Here is a 12,173-nt window from a genome sequence, read left to right as displayed (position 1 = left end):
AAGTAACACAGAAAACACAAAGATAAGATTAAAAAGTTTTGGAAAACATGGACAAAATAAGGAACAGTCAGATAATCCACAATAAAATAAGCTAAACAATGAAGGAAAAAATAATTATTCAAATACTGGAAAAACATATACGGTAAAACATTAAATCCTTAAATTGAAATAAAAACAAGCCCCTTAAACACAATTTTGTGCCTCAATACAAAAAAAATAGGACAAATTCCTTAAATGTAAAAAAAATGTGAGAGAAAACAATGAAATCTTTATCTAATCTTAACTCAAAGAGCCACAAAAAGGGAAAATGCATTACATATTATTCGTGATTTGTTATAATGATTTAAATTGTGATGAAATAAAACTCCCTACAAAATGAAACTCGCACTTACCATTTTGTCAGGCATTCCAAAGTATAGGTCTTACTTCACGAAGAAGTTGCCTTCGTGGAAAACATTTCTTGTGAAATTTGACACCAATGGACCCGTTTAACATAACATAAAAGTTGGAACTATGCCCCTTTTCAATGTAGAGGGCACCTTGGCTGCTTTTGAAGTTTTCAAATACACGATTGCTTCCTGTCAGGTTGAAATAAAAAAAAAAATCAGGGAAATTATTATAGATAAAGAAATTTTGTTTATTTGCATCTCAGATGAGAGAGAGAGAGAGAGAGAGAGAGAGAGAGAGAGCAATTTTAGGGAAACGATTAGGCTATAGATGAAGAAAAATATATATTTGTATCTCAGATGAGAGAGAGAGAGAGAGAGAGAGAGAGAGAGAGAGCAATTTTAGGGAAACGATTAGGCTATAGATGAAGAAAAATATATATTTGTATCTCAGATGAGAGAGAGAGAGAGAGAGAGAGAGAGAGAGAGAGAGAGCAATTTTAGGGAAACGATTATAGATGAAGAAAAATATATATTTGTATCTCAGATGAGAGAGAGAGAGAGAGAGAGAGAGAGAGAGAGCAATTTTAGGGAAATGATTATAGATGAAGAAAATATTTATTTGTATCTCAGATGAGAGAGAGAGAGAGAGAGAGAGAGAGAGAGAGAGCAATTTTAGGGAAATGATTATAAAGGAAGAAAATATATATTTGTATCTCAGATGAGAGAGAGAGAGAGAGAGAGAGAGAGAGAGAGAGTAACCTGATCGCCATCAAACTGGAATACACGATAGAGCAGAAGGAGAACTAACAACGGAAGATGGGAAGAAGCAAAATACTTCAAAAAAGATGAAGATACTTTAAAATAGATTAGAGGAAATTGTAAGGAAAGCCCACATAGACAAAATAGAAGGAATATACCTAATAATAAAAGAGGCCGCAGAAGAGAAATTGCCAAAAGTATACAAAAGGAGGCTACTTGGTTGAAGAAAATATAAAAGAACCCTGGATGACTTTTGCAATAAGAAGAATAAAGGAACTAGATAGAAAGAAATGAAAACAATACAGTTGTGAAAGTAACAGTGGAAGATAGACATGGTCAAATGACAAGAGAAATACAAGAATTAATAAATAACTAAATTATATATAAAAAGGGCGAGGATAACTCAAATAAATAGTCCAAGAGACAAACAAGAAACTGGAGAAGGGCAGCTGAACTACATCATGCGTGAGCTAAATAAAAGTAAAGTGAAGATAACTCTTCATAAATTAAGACTTATGCGAACTTGTTCGACAGAAAACCATTTGCAACAAGCTTGCACTCATAAAGTTCACACGATTCAATTACCAGATTTAAAGTTACCAGTTCAGTCCAATCCTTCTCCGCCATCCCCAACTATTTTATGCATTGCAAAATCCATAAGGAGGATAAAGACATAGTTGACAACACTTTACTGTTCACTGGATAGGACTCCACTAACAATAACTTTGTACTTGCTATGCTCATGAACAGACTTTATCAAATTTACATATTTAAGAGGAACTCCATAATAACGCAGAACTCCACAAAATTGGCCGGTGCACACTATCAAAGGCTTTTTCATAGCCTAAAAATGCCATAAAAAGTGGATTTCTATATTCTACACATTGCTGTACCACATATCTTAAAATGAAAATTTGACCAGTACAACTTCTATCTTTTATTAATCCTATTTTTTCATCTCTCGGCTTTTCATCAATCTTTCTCTCTAATCTCTCTAGAATGAGCATACTATATATTTTCATGACAATACACGTAAGTGTGAGGCCTCTGTAATGATAACAAAGATATATATTTTTTTCTTTTTTTTTTGTCATTTTCACCAACACACCTAGCTCCCATTCAGCAATATTTCTACTTAAAAGAAATTAAAGACACTTGAGAATTTAGTAAGGTTTAAGTTACTCTTATATAGGGTAAAAATACACAGATCCTTCATGAGAATAATGCTTTAAATAAGCTGAAAATGGACGAGTCAACACCGCGTACGAAAACAATAGTTTACGAAGAAACAAAATTTTCTGTGGAGTGATTGAGGAAAACGGAAACCAAAGAAAACGATATTTGTTTTAAAGGAGTACCTAAATATTTATGATGCTAAACATTTTTTTTAATTCTTTTTTATTTGCTAACAAGTGAAATTAATTTTTTGTTGAAAAAAAAAATCCTTAAATAGCCGTAGTAGTTTTTACTTTTATAAAGGAAAGACCAAATTTAACGACTTAAAAGAACCGTTAGTAATCTATCTTAGATTGGAATTTTATAAATGTTTAATTATCAATACAGCGGATTTTCATAATAAAACCTCACTAAAAATCCTTCTAAATTCAAGTGGGTCATAAACTACTTTATTTTTCATGGAAATCTTCAAGCACACACACACACATATATATATATATATATATATATATATATATATATATATATATATACATATACACACTGTATATATATATATATATATATGTATGTGTGTGTGTGTAGGACGCTAGTGTTACATACCAATTGTTACTGACTATTAGTACTGGAATGAGATATGAAGGTGTCTGGTTTCAGTTCCAGATTCATTAGAATAGATTCACCAGAACCTCAGCTGGGCAAGCCCAATACCCACCATATTGGCGCCCAGCTACAGCAGTGGCGTCCCCAGTAAACAGCTTAAACTCACGGTCCTGGACTGGGATCGATCTGCTGACATGCAAATGTTAAGCGAACATGTTACCACTGTACTAGCCTGGGGGCTAATATTACATCACTGTTTCTATATTTTTATTTAAGTCATTGCCTTATTTTTTGTTTGGGTTCCCCCAGGTCCCTCAGTGTGAGGCACCTCGTATATCCACCAGAGAGTTGCTAATGCATCTTCCAGTGTATTTTGTATCTTCCAGTCTTGGATGGTCTGGGATGTATCTTAGGTATTTATCGAGCTTATTCTTAAACACATCTACGCTCACTCCTGATATGTTTCTTAGATGAGCTGGCAGCACATTAAATAGTCGCTGCATTATCGATGCTGGTGCGTAGTGGATTAATGTCCTGTGCGCCTTTCTCAGTTTACCTGGAATGCTTTTTGGCACTATTAATCTACCTCGGCTTGCTCTTTCTGATATTTTAAGCTCCATGATGTTTTCAGCAATTCCTTCTATTTGCTTCCATGCTTGTATTATCATGTAGCGTTCTCTTCTCCTTTCTAGACTGTATAGTTTTAAAAATTGCAGTCTTTCCCAGTAGTCAAGGTCCTTAACTTCTTCTATTCTAGCAGTATAGGACCTTTGTACACTCTCTATTTGCGCAATATCTTTTTGGTAGTGTGGGTACCATATCACATTGCAGTACTCGAGTGTACTACGCACATAAGTTTTGTAAAGCATAATCATGTGTTCAGCTTTTCTTGTTTTAAAGTGTCTGAATAACATTCCCATTTTTGCTTTACATTTAGCCAACAGTGTTGCTATTTGGTCGTTGCATAACATATTCCTATTTAAAATTACACCAAGGTCTTTAAATGCTTCCTTGTTTGTGATTGTCTCATTATTAGGTCCCTTGTATGCATACACCATTCCTTCTCTGTTTCCATAATTTATTGATTCGAATTTATCGAAGTTAAATACCATCCTATTTATCTCCGCCCATTCATATATTTTGTTTAGATCTCTTTGTAGTGAGTTCCTATCTTCATCACAAGTAATTTCTCTACTTATTCTTGTGTCATCGGCGAAACTTCTCACTACGGAGTTTTCAACATCACAGTCTATGTCTGAGATCATAATAACAAATAGCAGTGCAGCTAATACCGTACCTTGGGGCACACCAGATATTACCTGGGCTTCATCTGATTTCTCGTCATTTGCAACCACTATCTGTTTTCTGTTTTGCAGCAATTCTTTTACCCATTTTCCTATCTTTCCCACAATATTATGCTTTCTCATTTTTTTCTCCAATATGTTATGGTCTACCTTGTCAAAGGCTTTTGCAAAATCTAGATAGATCACATCTGTGTCTTTTTCATTTATCATATTATTGTATATGTTTTCATAGTGTGCTATCAGTTGGGTCTGTGTACTTTTTCCAGGTACGAAACCGTGTTGACCTATATTAAACAAATTATTTTTGACCAAATGGTTCATTATTTTCTTTTTTATTACCCTCTCATACACTTTCATAATATGTGATGTTAGACTAACAGGTCTATAATTGCTTGCCTCTAGTCTTGATCCACTTTTGAAGATAGGGGTTATATAAGCTAATTTATGTTTAACATATATCTCGCTCATATCTACACTCTGTCTTAGCAGTATTGCAAGCGGCTTCGCGATAGTGTTTGCAGTTTTTTTTAACAAAATCGCTGGAACTCCATCTGGTCCGGCTGCCGATCCATTTTTAATTTCGTTTATAGCCGTGACAATATCTGCTTCATTAATATCTATATCCGTTAGATATTCAACATTTTCTTCTCTCATTTCTGTTTCATTATTCTCATTCGCAATTCTTGGCGTGAACTCACTCTTATATTTTTCTGCTAATATGTTGCATATTTCCTTTTTTTCATTCGTTAGCCGTCCTTCAATTCTTAGAGGGCCTATTTCTATTCTCCTTTTATTCATCTTTTTTGCATAGAAGTAAAGTACTTTGGGGTTTCTTTTTATATTTTGAAGTGTCCTTTCTTCTAAGTCCCTTTTTTCATTTTCTTTCGACTGTATAATCTTTTGTTCTGCATTTTCTATGTTACATGTTATTTCCCTCATTTTCCACACATTTTTTTCTTTTGCAAGATTTTTCTTCCACTTTCTAATTTTCTGAAATAAGATCCTTCTGTCTCTTGGTATGCACGTCTTTTGTTTATTGTTTTTTTTCGGTACATATTTTTCAACAATTTTCTCCAGTATTTTGTACAGTATGTCCGTATTTACCTGTATATTATCACTTATAAATACATTTTTCCATTCTTTATTCAGTTCTTCATTTATTTCTGACCATTTTATATTCTTACTGTAAAAATTATATTTTCCATATCCTTCCCAAAGTTTTGTGCTTTTATTAATTCTGTAATCACTTGCTTTGGAATGAACTATCAATTCTATGACATTGTGGTCTGAAATTCCCGTGTTATACACTATTATTTCTTTAACATAATTCACCTCATTCACAAATACTAGATCTAGGACATTTCCTTTCTTGTTGGAATGTGGTTTATTTGTTGCATATTATGTTCTAATAGCATATCTTGAAGCTTTTCAAATTGCCTCTTATCTTCTGCCCTACTATTACTCTCTTTTTTATATGTATACATACAACCACTTTCTTCTATCCGTTCTTTCCAATCCACGAAAGGAAAGTTAAAATCTCCGGATAGGAGTATATTCCAGTCTTTATGGTTTCTACATATATCATCTATTTTTTCTATTATTATGTCAAACTCCTTAGTATTTGGGGGTCTGTAAACTACAATATTCACTAGTTTTTCAAATTCAAATTCTACCGCAATCAATTCACATTCTGTGTTGCTGTATTTTTCACAGACTTTTCCTTGATTTATGTCTCTTCCATATATTGCGGTTCCCCCTTGATTCCTATTTTTTCTGTCTGATCTATAAGTTTGGAAACCCTTTATCTGGTCATCACTGCCAGTCTCTTGGGAATACCATGTTTCACTTATATTTAATATATCTATTTTTTCAATTTGGGTTAGTTCTTCTAGGAACTCTATTTTCCTTTTAGAGTTACTCGTGACTAAACCCTGTGCATTCATCACTATTATGGTTTGTGTTTCATTTCCATTATTTAATATTGGTAATAATATGGATTCTCCCATGCTTCCTTCCTGTTCTGATATGATGTTCTTTTCTTCATTTCTCGGAATTCTGCCATTAAAAAATCCAACTTTTCCATAATATTTGTTCTTTCGCCTTCATACTTATTTTTGTGTGTAAACCTGCAATTATCCCCATATCTGCACCAACCCCTGGCATTATTTTGTGGAGATTTAGGTTGAAAGGCCTTTTTTGGTGCATAGTGCGGTATATACGAGGCCTGCTTTTTTGTTTCTTTTTTTGTTTCATTTTTGTTTTTCTTTTCATTTTGCTGAGTTTTCTTACTCTCATTCATAGTTGCAGGATGCATATATCGACATTTTTTGTTGAAACTGCATCCTTTTCCTTCTTTTAGGGTTTTGCATATTTTTGGATGGAGATCTCTGCATTCGTCTCCATATCCATCTAAATACGCACATTTACCATATATTTCATAATTATGGCATATCTTTGGATGCTTGTAGTAGCATCTTTCGCCAAATTTGCAATTCCCTCTTTTCAGCCTATTACAGACTATATCTTTCTTTTCTTTTTTTTCTTGTTCTTGCTCTTCCCTAAAAGTATGTAGGTCCGGGTAGAGTCTCTTGGGTGTATTATTTGTTTCCATCTGATAATTTATTTCTTCATAAGTATGTTGTTGGATGGCATCATAAGTTATATCAATGATTTCCTCTGCATCCTTACACATATCCTGTTCATTTTTCTCTTCTTCTTCTTCTTCTTCTTCTTCTTCTTCTTCTTCTTCTTCTTCTTCTTCTTCTTCTTCTTCTTCTTCTTCTTCTTCTTCTTCAACTAATTGCAGCTTTAGTCTCGACTTAATTATATTTTCTAACTAGACTAAGCATGTTGAGCAGAATACCTTTGTGTCTCTATTTTTTATTTTTTGCTGTATTTCAGCACATGTGGGGTGTGTTGGAACATTACAGGCATTACATTTTCTAATCAGTTGTTGAGGATTATTAATGGAATACCATATCTTACATGTATTACACCATTTTGGCATTCTTTTTCCCAATGCATCAATCAGCATATTCACCATATTGGACTTGTTATTGTTATTTGATGGAATGTGTTGATTGATGTAGACTTTCTTTATAAGTCTCTTTAACACTTGGATCTTCTTTGGAATTTCTTCAATTATTTTACTGATGTTTTCTGCAGATTTGTTCCAGTCTATTGGATCATATTGTTTCAATATGTCTGCGAATATTTTTCCGTCACACTGGTTGGAGCTGCTAGTGACATCTGTTGTCAATCGGTCGAGCTCCTGTTTCGCCAACTCATGAAATTTGCCTTTGCTGACTCCAGCGATGTCTCTCCACGAGTTGCCTGTGTTATACAATGCCATCTTGATCAGATTTTTATTAATTCACAAGATAACTATCCTATGCCGACGATTTATCTCACTTTTCTGCCCTCAAACTAATCACTGACTATTCACGAAAACTTGTAGCTATATTTCACTCGATAGCCTTTTTGTTATCCGCGTTAAATCAGGATATTTTTAGGGACACACAAGTTTTCACTTCACCGGCACACAAATACAACTCAGAGAGGTATGGAAAAAGAAACATTTCAACCACGACACTTTTTTTTTTTTTTTTTTTTTTTTTGTATTTGCATAGTATGTCTTAAAGATGGTTTAATTTCTAATTTTCAGTAAATCAACAAATAGGGGTATCAAATAGAAATCCCACTATATGTATATCTATCATTATCGTCATCATCACCTCCTACGCCTATTGACGCAAAGGGCCTCGGTTAGATTTCGCCAGACGTCTCTATCTTGAGCTTTTAATTCTATACTTCTCCATTCATCATCTCCTACTTAGCGCTTCATAGTCCTCAGAGCCATGTAGGGCTGGGTCTTCCAACTCTTCTAGTGCCTTGTGAAGCCCAGCTGAACGTTTGGTGAACTAATCTCTCTTGGGGAGTGCAAAGAGCATGCCCAAACCATCTATAATCTCATTATATATACGTATATATATATATATATATATATACGTATATATATATATATATATATATATAATGTGTGTATTTTGTGTGCCGTGAAAACAATATGCGTTAAGAACTCTTAGCTTCTAGCAAGCGAAATTTCCTGAGCTTTACAGAGCCAAAGAAAATCATTCATATCAAATGGTCTAAAGTTATTAACATGCAATAGATATATTCTATTCAAGGCTCATAAAAAAAACCAAATCAACCAATTAATAACTTGCTAAATAATAAATTGGTTAAGCATCTATCGTTGTTTACCTCTAATCAAAACAATAAGGAAATTTTACTTTACTGTATCATAGTTGCAAGAAATAAATAGAAGTAGCAAACCAAAGTAGGTGCTTCTCTTAAATTCTAAGAGAAAAAAAAAATCGAAGAATAGATGAGACTGGTATTAAGTTTATTAAAGGGGTGGAGATTTACCAGCCCTATGAGCTATTATTATTATTATTATTATTATTATTATTATTATTATTATTATCATTAGTTTTTTATTATTATTCATAATCATCAATTATTATTATTATTATTATTATTATTATTATTATTATTATTATTATTAGTTTTTTATTATTATTCATAATCATCAATTATTATTATTATTATTATTATTATTATTATTATTATTATTATTATTATTATTATTATTATTATTACAAGCTAAGCTATAACCCAAGTTGGAAAAGCAAGATGCTCTAAGCCCAAGGGCTCCAACAGGAAAAAAAAAAGCTCAGTGAGGAAAGGAAACAAAGAGATAAATAATAACACAAAGTAGTCTATTGATGAGAACTTTTGAATTGGTCTCCGCCAAAGAGACGCCTAAAATTTCTCTAGGTGTTGAAATAACACTGCAAACATTTGCCTTCGTGTGGAAAGAGTTCCTTAATAAATTCAGAAGTAACTTCGTAACAATTCAACATTCCCAGAGGGTAGAATGACAAGTCTAAAACCCCGTTGAAGTGTTGTTTAGAAGAGTATATTATCGTTAATCTAATTCAAATTATTCTATTACATTCACATATGACCCTAATAATAAAATATTTGGCTCCTACAGCGTATCAATTTTCAACAACTGTGTTTGAATTTCTGTACTGTTCTTGATTGGTACGGGTTGCATAAATACTCAAGCCCCGACTAAATAAAGTTCAGTTGTATTTACGAGTCTCTCTCACTTACAACCTAACGGCTAGCCGGCACACAATCATGTTATAAAAAGTAATGTATATCTCACAGCAAAGCATAAATGTTCAGTAAATTTAGGGAGCAGTGCTCTGAGTTTTAAAAGTTCACTTTATTATTATTATTATTATTATTATTATTATTATTATTATTATTATTATTATTATTATTATTATTATTATTATTATTATTATTATTATTATTGCTAAGCTACAACCATAGTTGGAAAAGCAGGATGCTATAAGCCCAGGGGCCCCAACAGAGATAATAGCCCAGTGAGGAAAGGAAACGGGAAAAATAAAATATTTCAAAAGCAGTAACATTAAAATAAATATTTCATAAATTACCTAAAAATACTTTAACAAAACAAGAGGAAGAGAAATTAGATAGAATAGTGTGCCCAAGTGTACCCTCAAGCAAGAGAACTCTAACCCAAGACAGTGGAAGACCATGGTACAGAGGCTATGCCACTACCCAAGACTAGAGAACAATGGTTTGATTTTGGAATGTCCTTCTCCTAGAAGAGCTGCTCACCATAGATAAAGAGTCTCTTCTACCATTACCACGAGGAGAGTAGCCACTGAACAATTACAGTGCAGTAGTTAACCCATTGGATGAAGAAGAATTATTTGATAGTATAACACCAACATCATGAATTGAAACCAGCGATTTCCTTTTGCTAATCTTCTTCTGTAATGATTTTACATTCACCTCTCGGAGTACAAAGGATAAAATGGAAGAAGTTTAAAACCAAAACTTGCGCTAAAAATGATCTCAAAATACTCAGAAATAATAAATCTATATCAACATCCTCGCAAAAATCTTACGAAAAACACTACTCTCATTGCAAAAAATTATAATCCCAATTGCATAGTTACGTTAAGCCATAACCACTACAGTTAACGTTTACAGTATTTTGAAGCTTTAAATAGAACTCATTCAAGTTCCTGGGGATTTATTAGTAACCTTCTAAGGAAAATTGAAGGCATTTTCAAATATGAAAGGTAAATAAAAGGTACTTGAACGTTCTTAAAAATAAATCGTAACCATAAACAAGATATTGCCACATAAGATTTTCTCTCTCTCTTGTACATGAAACATTTAAATTAATTTGGCTTTCTCAGCTATCTAATTCCAATCTAACAAAGAAAATCTACAGTTTTTTATTATCCTTAATAAAATAATCTAAGAGGAATATTTAAAATGTATCTAAATTCCTCAAGAGAAATTAGTTCACCAAACTTTCAGCTGGGCTCCATAAGGCCCTAGAAGAGTTGGAAGACCCAGGCCTACATGGCTGAGGACTGTGAAGCGTGAAGTGGGAGATGATGAATGGAGATGTATTGAATTAAAAGCTCCAAATAGAAACGACTGGCGAAATCTAACCGAGGCCCTTTGCGTCAATAGGCGTAGGAGATGATGATGATGATGATCAAAATAATATAGTCATGTCAATCCATATGGATGAAGGACTTGAAACTGGAAAATATACTCAGCACCTGGGTTTGTAATAAAGAATATCTAAAGATAATAAAAAAAATGGTAGACATGAACGAATTAAGGAAAAATAAGCACTAAAGTATTGATAATTTATATATATATATATATATATACATATATATATACATATACATATATATATATATATATATAAGAAATGAACGAATTAAGGAAAAATAAGCACCAAAGTATTGATAAGAAATATATATATATATATATATACATATATATATATGTATATATATATATATATATATATAAGAAATGAACGAATTAGGGAAAAATAAGCACCAAAGTATCGATAAGAAATATATGAAGAATATATAAAAATCAATAGAAATTACTGCACTGATTAAAAGCGACAGAAAAATTAATTGCCGATAAATACATAACGACGTATAATTATAATCAATCTCATTACCTTTCGGTTATTGGTAATTGTTTGTCATATCATATTAAAAAGAAACTCATAACTCATTGAACAAATATCCAATTTACATATGATTAGTGACCCTTTATACACAAACATGCAACTCTCACATAATGAAATGAATTTTGTCGACTACATGCCAGGATTTAATACTTTTTCAACTAATACAGTAGTTGGGTCAAGTTTAATATAACAAACACTCATTTTGATTTATGAACATTGCACCACAATGTTGACTGTCCAGGAAATACATTTGACATTTATTGCTTATTTGCGGCATAGTCTGAATATTTCACTTGGATTAAGAAACAATATCATAAATACTTTCGTGTATTTAGTTAAGATGAAATCAACCTTACGATTTAGTAATCTAAACGATTACGTTCTAATTTTTAAAAGTTGTTATATATATATAACAACTTGATTTTATGAAGTAATCACAATATATATATATATATATATATGTATATATATATATACACATAAAAATAAATATATATATATATATACATATGTATATATATACATATATTTATTTGTATGTATATATATATATATATATATATACAATAAAATATATGTATAAATATATATATATATATATGATTTGAAAAATATTTTTTAGTAAGCCATATTCCTAACCCAAATTTATGGCCAAACAACAATGGCTTAACGGTAGCTTTCTTATTCAAAGGGGATATGATGTATGATTTTTTAATTTTTTTTTTTATATAAATTTCTTTTATAATACTAAGAGCTATATTCTGTCTAAATAGAGAATTCATACGACAGTTATTTCTTGGTGATATGTGCCCAATAGAATCAGCC

At 32.0% G+C, this 12,173-nt stretch overlaps 1 long non-coding RNA gene across 1 annotated transcript in view; it reads right to left on the bottom strand.

Annotated features, from left to right (window-relative positions):
- Positions 1 to 398: 398 nt before the first annotated feature.
- Positions 399 to 12,173, bottom strand: part of LOC137646865 (uncharacterized) — a 78,707-nt gene continuing 66,932 nt past the window's right edge. Inside the window, exon 3 of the long non-coding RNA XR_011045485.1 lies at positions 399 to 578. This is a non-coding gene — a long non-coding RNA (uncharacterized lncRNA). The remainder of the gene's footprint in view (positions 579 to 12,173) is intronic.

This window comes from Palaemon carinicauda, chromosome 9, assembly GCF_036898095.1.
Source record: "Palaemon carinicauda isolate YSFRI2023 chromosome 9, ASM3689809v2, whole genome shotgun sequence".
Taxonomy (NCBI): domain Eukaryota; kingdom Metazoa; phylum Arthropoda; class Malacostraca; order Decapoda; family Palaemonidae; genus Palaemon; species Palaemon carinicauda.
The sequence above is the reverse complement of the archived record's forward strand: the minus strand, read 5'-3'. Positions and strand labels throughout refer to the sequence as shown.